The following is a 12,056-nucleotide window of genomic DNA, read 5'->3' as shown; positions in this document are numbered from 1 at the left end:
ATGCTACTGCTGAGACTGTGGTGAAGATTTTGTTTAAGGAAATAATTCCCTGCTTCAGTATACCTGCGTGCATTAGTTCGGTCAATGGACCAACTTTGTAGGTAATATTAACGGAGAACTCTGTTCCCAGCTTTGTATTTGTCGGCAACTGCATGGTGCTTATCATCCTCAGGCGGCCGACCTTGTTGAATGTTTTAGCCAGACTCAAGACTAAACTTGCCAAATTAGTGGCAGAGTATGGCCTCTCCTGGTTATGCTAATACCTGTGGCCTTATTCCAGATGCGATCCATGTCTGCGGGCAAGACACGACTGTCTCCAGCTGAGAGTCTCTCTGGTCACCCCCTCCGTACCCCTTGGAACGATTCGGCACCCTTCTCAGTCCACTTCCACCACATGACCGAAGCAATGATTGGTTATGTTCTTGCTCTAACTAACGTGATGCGTGCCTTTCACTCCCAGGAGCATGCGGCCTACAGCGATGTTACTTCCCTTTCAGCCATGTCATGGGTAGAGCCTGGTTCGTTGGCGCTCGTCAAGAACTGGGCTGGCAAAGGTCTCCATTCTCGTTGGGATGGCCCCTTCCAGGTTTTACTTCCCACCCATACAGCGGTCACAGTCGCTGGGTGCTCAGCTTGGGTCCACCTGCACCACTGTAAATTGATTGACCGCACCAATCAAAAGGGGGGAAGAGGAGGAGAGAATCCTGGAATCCCAACAAAAGGAGTGGACCCTGTCCAGTTGGGTTTTTGAATCTTGCTGTTGTTCTAATGTTAATATTATTACAGATACTTGAACTAAGAGGAGGGACATGTGGGGGATCGCCTATCTCCACACCTTTCTGATCACGTACAACATCCTGATGGGGAAAGCCACTAAGTATGGATGCGACCAGGAATGATCAGAGATTATCCACCACCCATGCTGAGGAGATGTCATCCAGTGCGGACCAGACGCCTTTGACATGTGGAACGTGATGAAGATTGATTATTGCAATGGACTCTTACATCAGAAAGACCAGATGGTCCATCTGGACAGTAGAAATCAGCGGGAGTTACCATGTTTTTTTGATTTTACCTGCAGACGCAAGCCTCGTGCGGTTAAAAATGATCAACCCCGTTATTACGGTAAATATTTTAAGGACGCCCAGGAACACCATCCCTTTTTGCAGGTCGGGCCAACTCGAGAAAACGGAAGCCTGATAGGGGAAACTCCTCAATCCACAAACAACTTATTCATACAGGCCCACAGAATGCTCTTCACCCCAGAGGCAGTAGTATGTTACTCCTGTATATCGGGAGATGACTTACTTGACCCGTCCCCAGTCCCCGATTCCATTCTATTCATCAGACTTCCTACTGCCGACCCTGTGAAGAGAAATATCACTTTCCAATACCTCCGGTCTGTGTATACAAACAGCTGGTGTAACACTGGCTGGGGTACAGCAGGCCTTATGCGGCACATGGACCTGGAATGGAACCCTTCCCTTGCACATTTATAGGCCTTTTCTCTTTTCAGAATCTGATACTGTCACCAAGACCATGTACAATAGAGCTAAGGGAGAGCCCAATGGGAACAGCATTCTGAGGACCATTGTCTCCCATACAGTGCTAGTGCTCGAGTCACTTGGCCCATTTTTTACAGCACTCAAGCAACTCCTCTTGCAAAACGTCAACCCTTTACTCCTGTAGACCTGACCAGACCCCCGCTGTAACATTTTAGTAACCTATTTTGACAAACTCTCCCTAATATACACCAAACCAGACTATTATTTCTTCAGCTAAGGTAAAGCTACCAATTTCCTTGGTCTGGATGGCAAAGATGTCCCTCATAAGGTCACTATCGGAGCCCTTGTTCCCACAACAGTACCTTGTCCTGGCCAGTGGACAAGTCGATGGAACCTCCATCTCAGGTGGATGCAGCGGTCGGTGTCAGCCAACCTTGCTCCAACTGGAAGGATCCCAAGGGACTGGGTGACAATACAGGACACCCGATAGGCTGGGGAATCCAGAGTACCCTGACGTTGGAAGGATCGGCAGGGGTGACAAGTCAACAGAACCGCAATTCCCTCTTTTGCCGCCTGACCATTCGAGGAAATAAGACTAAAGAGGCTCTGAAACAGAGTAAACTGGGATTATCAGACCTGTGTCTTTTACTCTGTGCAGAATCGGTATGCCTTCGACTATACACTTGCCGAGGAGGGTAAGGTCTTCCCCATTGTCCAAGATAAATGCACTATGGGCATTCCCGATCTCACTGGCAATATTACTAAGATACAAGCAGAGATCCAGGCATTCCTTGACAGAATGACTGAAGGGACCAGTTGGGGAAACTGCAGATCGGGCTCATGGTACAATTGGTTTATCAATTTAGCTATGTTTGTTTGTCAGTAGTGGTATTGTTAGGTATTTAATTGCTATGCTTATGAGGTCCCTTAGTGATATAGATTTGCCCCAGAAGATGCTCCTTTTGCAATCTGATGGCTCACCCACACGTGTCGATGGCGATGATAAATATGACCAGATGAGCTGCGAAGATGGTGGTGCCGCTTACAGGATGTTGATGGCTGGACCATCTTGAAGGGCATTCGTTTGGACGAGCCTTCTCTTTCAGTGATCTCGGTGCAATCAAAGGGAGAAATGAGGGTATGGGCATCTGGGTGAGAAAGTCTATAGCCTTACAACTTGTCTTTAAACATTCAGACTAAAATGTAATGCTGAATTATTGAATACATTTACTGCACTAGAAAATAAACCGGCAGGAAGGCTCAGAAAGAGGAGAGAACTTAAAGATAGGGACACCTGGGCTCACCAAGTGATAACAGGATGCTGTGAGGCAATTAAGAACGTTTGCCTCAGCATCAGTGAATCTGTGTGAACAGGACACGAAGTGATAACATTCACAGCCGTTCCCTTGTGAGACCATTTTAGTGCTGAGGCTGTTGAATCCCGTAGAAAATTAACTCTTAGTGCTTATCTGCTATGGATTGAAAAGAATTGCATTTTGGGACTTTATGATGATATTGAGTAACCAATACTGGTTATTAAATACAAACTTTTTAAAAGGAAATATTGATAAAGCTTTACCTTACTTACTGCAGCCGAAGCTCCAGCGGAGGAAACAGGCCGCTGGCATAGTTCCGGCTTCGGGGTGGCCACGCCCCCTTGTCCTGGCCCCGCCCCTTCCCCCGCCAAAGCGGCACATAAACCCCGCCCCTTCCGAACGCAGATGGTAAACCCCCGCCCCTTCCGGACGCAGCTCGTAAACCCCGCCCCTTCCGGACGCAGCTTGTTAACCCCGCCCCTTCCGGACGCAGCTCGTTAACCCCGCCCCTTCCGAACGCAGTTCGTTCACCCCGCACTTTGGAACGCTGCATGTAAACCCGCCCCATCGATACCAAGCCCCGCCTCTTGGACACAAACTCCTTTCCAACTCGCGAACCAAACCCCGCCCCTACGCCGCGGAGTCTTTTTTTTTCTCTCCTATTAGCATTTGGAATGAAAATCTGTCGGCGATACCAACATCTCCACAGGACATACTACGCATGCTTCTCAGTGTCAGCAAGCACTGCGCATGTACGCCGGTGTCAGCAAAATACTGCGCATGCTCCTATCTGACAGCGGAAACAGCGCGCGACATTCTTTTGATGGACCAATAGAAAGCGCTAGAAGACCGGAAGGAGTGTGGTCTTCCTGCCATTGAGAGCGCCCCTATTCTCTGAATGCGGACGTTGGACCATGAGCTTGTGAAGCTGTAGTTGCTGTTCCTCTCTGTCTGAATGAAGACTGAGCTTCACCTCAGACTGCAACTTTCCTCTGTCCAACATCTGTGAGTACAACACACTCTTTTCTCACTCCCCTTTTCCATTTTATTTTTTCATACTGGAGTTCAGTTCTTGACTTGCAGCAAAGTTGGTTAATTGTGTCTTAATTGTCAAACATATGGCAAATGCAGTAACACAGTGTGAAGGTATAGTTTTTCCTGTGAAATAAAACAGAAAGGAGATGCATTGTTAAATGCATTGTTTATATTGGGATGTGGAACAAGTGAGAACTGCAGATGCTAGAGATCAGAGTCGAAAAATGTGGCGCTGGAAAAGTACAACAGATCAGGCAGCAACCGTGGTGCAGGACAGTCAGTGTTTTGGGCAAAAACCATTCATCAGGAATGATGTGTGGGTGTACAAAGGTGCCTCAGCTACGTTCTACTCAGGCTTTCTATCCCAGTCAATGCCAGTTGTCAGATAGGTGCAGCAGGCAATGAGCAAGGCAAGTGGTGTATAAGCAAGAGGAATTGAGTTCAGAAGTGGGAATGTCTTCCTGCAGTTAGGGGGTCATTGAATATATTCAAAGCTGAGTTTATCTGACTTTTAAATGTTAAAAGTAGTTATGGGGGAAGGCAAGGAAATTTTTTTAAAAATATTTTATTACAAACTTTTTCAAATCTTTTACAAAACATCTATAGACAAAAAAGAACAATACCAAAATACAGAAAGATAGAGGCAGTACAACAATGTCATATCAAGATATTATTAATAATGAACTAACGACTATTCTACCAGAACAACCGTACCTACTTAGCTTAAACTAAACTACAATCAATTTTTTTTAAAATTGAATTAAACTGAATTCAAATTAAATTACATCACATTATTTTCTTCTATTTCACTCACTACACCTCCACTGAGGCTCCCATCCCTGGGAGCTCCAGTTATTGTACCCATAATCTTTTCCCCCAGCCTCCCTTCCCAGGGCCCCACTGGTGCCCAAACTGATTCCCGTGGCATACCACGGCCCTAATCAATATTGCTGATAAGTCTGCATCCATATAATTTAGAAAGGGTTGCCATGTCTTGTAAAACCGCTCTGTTCTGTGGCGCACCCTATTCATGTGGTAGTCTTGGGGGAGGTGCTCCATCACTAGCCGACGCCACCCCATAAGACCTGGGTTTTATTCCCCAATGTCTATTTCATTAAAATGTTCTTCCTTGCATAGTGGGTAAGAATGTTACACAGTCTCTTCCCATGTTTCCCAGGAGAGGGCAAATTTGCCAACCCCAGAAGAAGAAATGCCAGATCCACTTTAACTTCAATCCCGAGGATGTCCTTCGACTCCCTTACTATAGCACTCCAGTAAGTCTGGATCTTAAAAAATGACCAATAGCAGTGTGAGAGAGAGAGCCTCTACTAATTTTACATTTGGGACACCCTGGTGATACTCCTCTCTTGAACTTAGCTAGCCTCTGTGGCAACATATGAGCCCTGTGTAAAATCTTCAATTTCATTGCCTTTGCTGTGTTACGTATTGAAATTTTCCTTACATTTTCCCATATTTTCTTCCATACTTCCAATGAAGTATCTTCTCTGAGCTCCTGATTCCACGTCCTACAGATTCCCTCCATGTCCCCTAAGGCACGTCCCTTTTGTAAATAATACAAAGTACTGACTGAAAGAACACCAGCACACTGGAGTACTCTTTCTCCACGTCTGACCTGGAAAGCTGAGCTGGGACCATTGTCTTTTTCTGTATATAATCCCTTATCTGAAAGTACCGGAATAGGTACAATCCATATTTCTGTCTTAGCTGGCGAAATGACATCAAGACCTCCCCCTTGAATAAGTCTCCCAGACAGGAGATTCCCTTATTCTCCCATGACTTAAAGCTGGAGTCCATTGCCCCAGGTTTAAATCCTTGGGCTTCCATCAATGGGGTAAACAGTGAGGTCTTAAGCCAACTGCCCTCATCTTGCCTCATTATCCTCCAGGCTTTCACTGTATTTAAAATGATTGGACTCTTACACTGCTCGGTCATGGATTTCATCCTATCCATAAATAATTAGAGGACATCGCAACGGCGAGGCTTCAACATCAAGCCAAATTGACCTCGAATCACCCCCATGCCCAGCCACCCAGATATGGTAACAAAGTGCATATTTAATGTCTCTTCAAGTCTGGAAGGTTCACCCCACTCCCTCACCCTGCGAGAGCTGCATTTTGGTAAATTTAATTAGGGGGCGCCTGCGACACCAAATAAAAGAACCTAGCCAACCACTGAGCCTCAGTAATACTCATCTGGGTAGCAACATCGGGAGCATTCTCAAGGGGTACAACAGGCGAGGAAGAACATTCATTTTATTCAGAGCTATTCGGCCTAACCATGATAACGGTAATCCGTCCCACCGCTGCAAATCCTGCTTTATCCTCTCCAGTAATTGTACATAGTTAGCCTTATACAGGTGGTGGAAGGTAGGGGTAATAAAAATTCCCAAATACAAAAATCCTTTTGACAACCATCTAAACAGGAACTGCATTTCATCCTTCAGATCAGGCACCTTCACTAATCCCCCCACCGGCACGGCTTCCGATTTTGTAAAGTTGATCCTGCAGCCCGGAAAACAGCCAAATAAATTAATTGTTTGAATCAATCGAGAAACTGACTCCTCCAGATTGGCCAAGAACAAAAGGATGTCATCAGCATATTGGGTGATCTTATGCTCGCCCATTCCCACCTCTGGCCCCACTATTTCAGGATCCCTCCTGATTGCCTCAGCTAATGGCTCAATTGCCAAGATAAATAGCAGTGGTGAAAGAGGACACCCCTGTCTCCTACCTCTCCCACTGTTAAAGTTATCTGACTTAGTGCCATTTGTGATGACTGCTGCCTTAGTATCATTATACAACACTACCACCCATCGAGCAAAGGATCCCCCCAGACCAAAATGCTTGTGGACCCCAAACAAGTATAGCCATTCTATCCGGTCAAATGCCTTTTCTGCGTCTCGGGAGACCACCGAACCCAGGATCAATCTTTGCGGCATACCTGCACCATGTTCAGTACCCTCCTGATATTGTTGGAGGAGCTACGACCCTTAAAACCCATCTGATCATCTTTCATAATATAGGGCAACACCTTTTCCAACCTCAGGGCCAGCATCTTGGGTAGAATTTTTAAATCTACATTCAAAAGTGAAATGGGTCTGTATGAAGCACATTCTTCAGGCTCTTTCCCCTTCTTTAAAATGAAGGCAATATTAGCCTCTCTAAGAGAGAGCAGAAGACAAACCTGTGTATCTGAATAGCTATACATCCCCAGAGGTGGCATTTATGAATTCCTTATAGAATTCACTTGGGAATCCATCTGACCCCGGTGCGTTGCCACTCTGGAGATGCTTTATTGTTTCCTGCACCTCCTGTATTGTCATAGGGGCATTCATCAGGGAAACCTGTTCCACCTTTATACTGGGGAGGGGCAGGTTCTCCAAATTCAAACAATCTTTGTTTGGCGAAGGAGACCCTTTTTTGCCACCTGTGTGTGCAATGAGTCGAGAGCAGCCCGGAGAGCTGCAGCTTGACCAGTGAAGGCCTAATATAATATACTTCCTCAGCATCTATTGTTGCTCCTCCCTCTGCTTCCTTCTAGTTGTTTAATACAAAATAACTAGGCCTCATAAATATGCCTTAGTGGCCTCCCACAGTATTGCCGGATTACTGGCCTTACCTGAGTTGATATCCCAGAAGACCCTGAACTTTCTTCTGATGTACTCAACGAATTTGCTCTCCCTTAACAGGAATGGGTCCGTGCACCAGTGCCGTGCATCCATTCCACCACCCTTGATTTTACCATCTAAATACACTGGCACGTGGTCTGAGACAGCTATATTCCCAATTTTACAAGCCAGTGTTATATCCAAAATATCTGATGACGTAAAAAACATGTCAACTCGCGTGTGGCACTTGTGTGGGTTGGAATAGAAAGTAAAGTCTCTTCCATTCAGGTGGAGGTGCGTCCACACATCCACTAACCCCAACTCCTCACACTTGGGCAGCACGGTGGCTCAGTGGTTAGCTCTGCTGCCTCACAGGACTAAGGTCCGATTCCGGCATTAGACGACTGTGTGTGGAGTTTGCACATTCTCCCTGTGTCTGCATGGGTTTCCTCTGGGTGCTTTGGTTTCCTCACACAGTCCAATGATGTACAGGTAAGGTGAATTGGCCATGCTAAATTGCCCATGGTGTTCGGTGCATTAGCCAGAGGGAAATGGGTCTGGGTGGATTACTCTTCGGAGGGTCAGTGTGGACTTGTTAAGCCAAACGGCCCATTTCCACACTGTAGGGAAACTAATCATGTCCACCAACTGCTTAGATTGTGCAGTCATACATGCCAGGCCCCTTGTTACCCTGTCTACCTCAGGATCTATGAGGCGATTAAAATCCCCTCCTATGATTGTGCTGTGCACCCCAAGACTCATTAATTTAGCAACTGCATCAATCAGAAATGTAAGAGGGTGCATGTGGTGTGGTGGGGGAGGATACACATTCAGGACGCCATACTCTTCTCCATGTAGTTGAGCTTTAAGAATGATGAACTGTCCAAGTTCATCCTTAATTTGCTCAATTACCTGGAAAGGGAGGTTCCTTCTCATCAGTATAGCCACTCCTCTACTCTTAGAGCTAAAGGAGAAGAATACCCTATCATAACTCCCTCACCATCCCACCCCACCTTACCCATAGCTAACATCCTGGATCCTTCCAGCTGAGGCCGTGCCCTAGCCCCAGGCAATTCACAGATGAAAAAAAACACGTTATTTACATTGAGAGTTAAAAATGGATGCCCATTCCCCCCTCTCCCGCCCTGCCCCCACCCCCCACCCACACACCCCCCACCGCCGCCCCCCCCCCCCCCCCCCCCCCCCCACACACACACCCCTTCTCCATACATCTTAACCAGAGGTATAGCCACCCCCAAACCAAAACCAAAAGGACAGCAGTTAAAACAAAAGTCCCCACATAATGCACAACTGAACGATATACTAAATAATTCCGGTTTTACATCAAGGCAGTACAGAGAAGCCGATAACCACAAAAAAAATGGAGAGAGGAAAAGAAAAGAAGGGGCAGAAAGAACTGTACCATTGTCCATATCGATGGCCCCATCCCGACCTGAGTCCTTGAATTCAGAGAATTCACAAAGTCCTTCACCTTTTCTGCTGAATCAAAATGAGATACCGACCTCCCATGAGCGAAATGCAACATGGCCAGGGACCTCAAAGAATATTGAATGTTCAGATCCCTTAATTTTCTCTTAACTTCATTAAAAGCCCTTTCTCTTCTTAATTCTTGCTCCTGAGAAGTCCTGAAAAGATATTATTCTTGAGCCTTTGTGCATTAAAGCCAGTGGATCTCTTCCCAGTCTTCTTGCTGTTTCAATCACTAACTGTTTTTCTTTATAATGCAGGAGGCGCACAAGGACCGTGCGGGGGCGTGGGTCTGGTCCTGACCTGCACATTGCAATTCGGTGGGACCGCTCTAAGCTCAACAGGCCCGACTCCAACTCCAGCCCCAAGAACGTCAGGAACCACTTCTCCAGGATTCCAACGAGGTCTTCGCCTTCCTCACGTTCCGGAAGACCCACGAGCTGTAAGCTTTTTCTCTTACTTTTGTTTTCCAGGTCGTCCACTTGCTCCTGAAGGACCCGAACCTGGTCTTCCAGCGTTTGGATCCTTCCTCCTGAGACCTCCGCCATGGTCCTCTCCTCCGCTGCCTGTTCTCTTTGGTCCAACATTTGAATTTCCTGCTCCATGCTTTTCCAGCGTGGCAGATAGTGGTTCCACCGCTGCTTCAATCTTTTCTCAGAGTTTGGCAAACTCCGAGAGTAACTGCTGCCCCATTAAATCCAAAGGGTCTGCCCTGGGAGTTTGAGCAATGGCTCCATGCACCCCCGATGCAGTAGGGGAGTGCCCTACCTGCTGCACCCCTGTCGGCCCCTTTCCTTCATTTACTTTCATTCTGGTCCTAAAGCTGTCAAACCACAATTATAGCAGCTCCAGATGTTCACTAAGTTTACATTAGTATTTTTTTCTCCTAAGGATGGTTAATGATGGGGGGGGGGGTGTGTAAAGGTCCACATTGCCAGAGGATATGGCACAGAGCCCAACACAGCAGACCACTCAGACCACCGCCATCTTGGATCTCCAAGAAAATGGTTTTCAGACCAGTAGAGAACAACTACAGGATCATACAGCACAGAAACAGACTCTTCAGTCCAACTAGTCCATGCTATGTTCTCAAATTAAACTGGTCCATTTGCCAGTGACTGGCCCATATCTCTCCGAACCTTTCCTATTCATGTTCTTATCCAAATGTCTTCTAAACATTGTTACTGCACCTGCATCCACACTTCCTCTGGACATAGATTCCACACACAAACCACTTTCTTAATAAAAAAGGTTCTCCTCATATCTTTTTATAATCTTTCTCCTCTCCCCTTCAAAATTTGCTCCCTCATCTTGAAACCCCCACCCTAGGGAAAGGACACCTGCTGGTCACCTCATCTATACCCCTCATGATTCTATAATCCTCTATAAAGTCACCTCTCAACCTCCTACATTCCAGTGAAAAACATCTCAACCTATCCACCCAGATGTAAGTATGTTCATATCCAGTTATGATCTGTTCAGTGCTGGTGCAGGCTCGAAAAACCAAATGGTCTACCCCTGCTCCCAATTCTGTCACACTGTGTGAGACCATAAGGCATGAGAACAGAAATTAGGCCATTCAACCCATCGAGTCTGCTCTGCCATTCAATCATGGGTGATAAATTTCTCAACCTCATTCTCCTGCTTTCTCCCCATTACCTTCGATTCCCTTGATACTCAAGAAGCTATCTATCTCAGTCCTAAATATACTCGGTGACCTGGCCTCCTGTGGCAATGAATTTTATAGATTCAGCACTCTCTGGCTGGAGACATTTCTTCTTATCTCCATTCAGAAAAGTCTTCCCCTTACTCGAAGGCTGTGCCCTCTCTTACCAATGGAAACATCTTGTCAATGTCCACTCTGTCCTGGCTGTTCAGTATTCTGTCTGTTTCATTTAGATCCCCCCTGAGTGTGGGCCTATTAATCAGCATGAACCACACCCTTCAGGATGAGGTGCAGAGGAATTAGGTTCAGCAAAGTGTGAATGGGGGAGAGTCTGAGGGATGGGGATTTTCAGCTTTCTGGGAATGAGAGAGGAAAGAAAGTTTGATATAAATTAGAATTGATTACATAGGCTGATTGGCCAAGGAGTGGCAGATTGAGTTTAATTTAGATGAGTATGAGATTTTGCATTTTGGTAAGGCAAATCAGGGCAGGACTTATACACCTAATGCTAAGGTCCTGAGGAATGTAGCAGAACAAAAAGACCTTGGAGAGCAGGTTCATAGTTCCTTGAAAGTGGAGTCGCAAGTAGATCAGATAATGAAGGAGCTGTTTGATATGCTTTCCTCCATTGGTCAGTACATTGAGTTAGACCATGTTTTGGAATATTTGAGGAGAAAGTGAGGTCTGCAGATGCTGGAGATCAGATTCCTGAAGAAGGGCTTATGCCCGAAACGTCGATTCTCCTGTTCCCTGGATGCTACCTGACCTGCTGCGCTTTTCCAGCAACACATTTCCAGCTCATGTTTTGGAATACCACACTCAGTTCTGATCTCCCTGCTGTAGGAAAGATGTTGTGATACTTGAAAGAGTTCAGAAAGGATTTAGAAGGCTGTTGCCAGAGTTGGAAGGTTTGAGCTCCAGGGAAAGGCTGAATAGACTGGGTCTATTTTCCCTGGAGTGGAGGCTGAGGGGTGACCTTATAGAAGTTCATAAGGGGCATGGTTAGGATGCATAGCCAAGATCTTTTCCCCAGGATATGGGAGTCCAAGGAAAAAGGCATTCACTGTCCAACCTATCTAACTCTCTGATTATCTTATGTCTCAGTTAAGTCATCTTTCAACCTCCTTCTCCCTAACGAAAACAGCCGCAAGCACCTCAGCCTTTCCTCCTAAGACTTTCCCTCCATACCAGGTAACATCCTAGTAAATCTCCTCTGAAACTTTCCCAAAGCTTCCACATCCTTTCTATAATGCGGTGACCAGAACTGTGCGCAATACTCCAAATCTGGCCGCACCAGAGTTTTGTACAGCTGCAGCATGATCTCATGGTTCTGAAACTCAATCCCTCTACCAACAAAAGCTAACACACCGTGTGCCTTCTTAACAGCCCTATCAACCTGGGTAACTTTCAAGGATCTA

General features: G+C 46.2%; 3 protein-coding genes across 8 annotated transcripts in view; 1 reads left to right on the top strand and 2 right to left on the bottom strand.

Moving 5' to 3' along the window:
- Window positions 1-12,056, bottom strand: part of LOC148142977 (uncharacterized) — a 425,985-nt gene that overhangs the window by 173,482 nt on the left and 240,447 nt on the right. The gene's annotated exons all lie outside the window — the stretch shown is intronic.
- The window catches only part of LOC148142981 (uncharacterized), a 73,192-nt gene that overhangs the window by 3,626 nt on the left and 57,510 nt on the right, over window positions 1-12,056 (bottom strand). The gene's annotated exons all lie outside the window — the stretch shown is intronic.
- LOC148142982 (uncharacterized) overlaps window positions 1-12,056 on the top strand; it is a 146,389-nt gene that overhangs the window by 123,409 nt on the left and 10,924 nt on the right. For 3 of the 5 annotated variants that reach the window (XM_087973958.1, XM_087973957.1, XM_087973956.1), the window contains exons 3-4: window positions 3,488-3,826; window positions 9,233-9,414. The gene's annotated coding sequence lies outside the window, so the exon portion shown is untranslated. Of the gene's footprint in view, window positions 1-3,487; window positions 3,827-9,232; window positions 9,415-12,056 lie in introns of those variants that run through there. The other 2 variants (XR_015751080.1, XR_015751079.1) reach the window with 2 other exon arrangements.

Source organism: Chiloscyllium plagiosum, unplaced genomic scaffold (genome assembly GCF_037043375.1).
Source record: "Chiloscyllium plagiosum isolate Xiang-an unplaced genomic scaffold, Cpla_swu_hap1 HiC_scaffold_27, whole genome shotgun sequence".
In the NCBI taxonomy this organism is placed as follows: domain Eukaryota; kingdom Metazoa; phylum Chordata; class Chondrichthyes; order Orectolobiformes; family Hemiscylliidae; genus Chiloscyllium; species Chiloscyllium plagiosum.
This window is presented reverse-complemented; position numbering and strand designations above follow the sequence as displayed.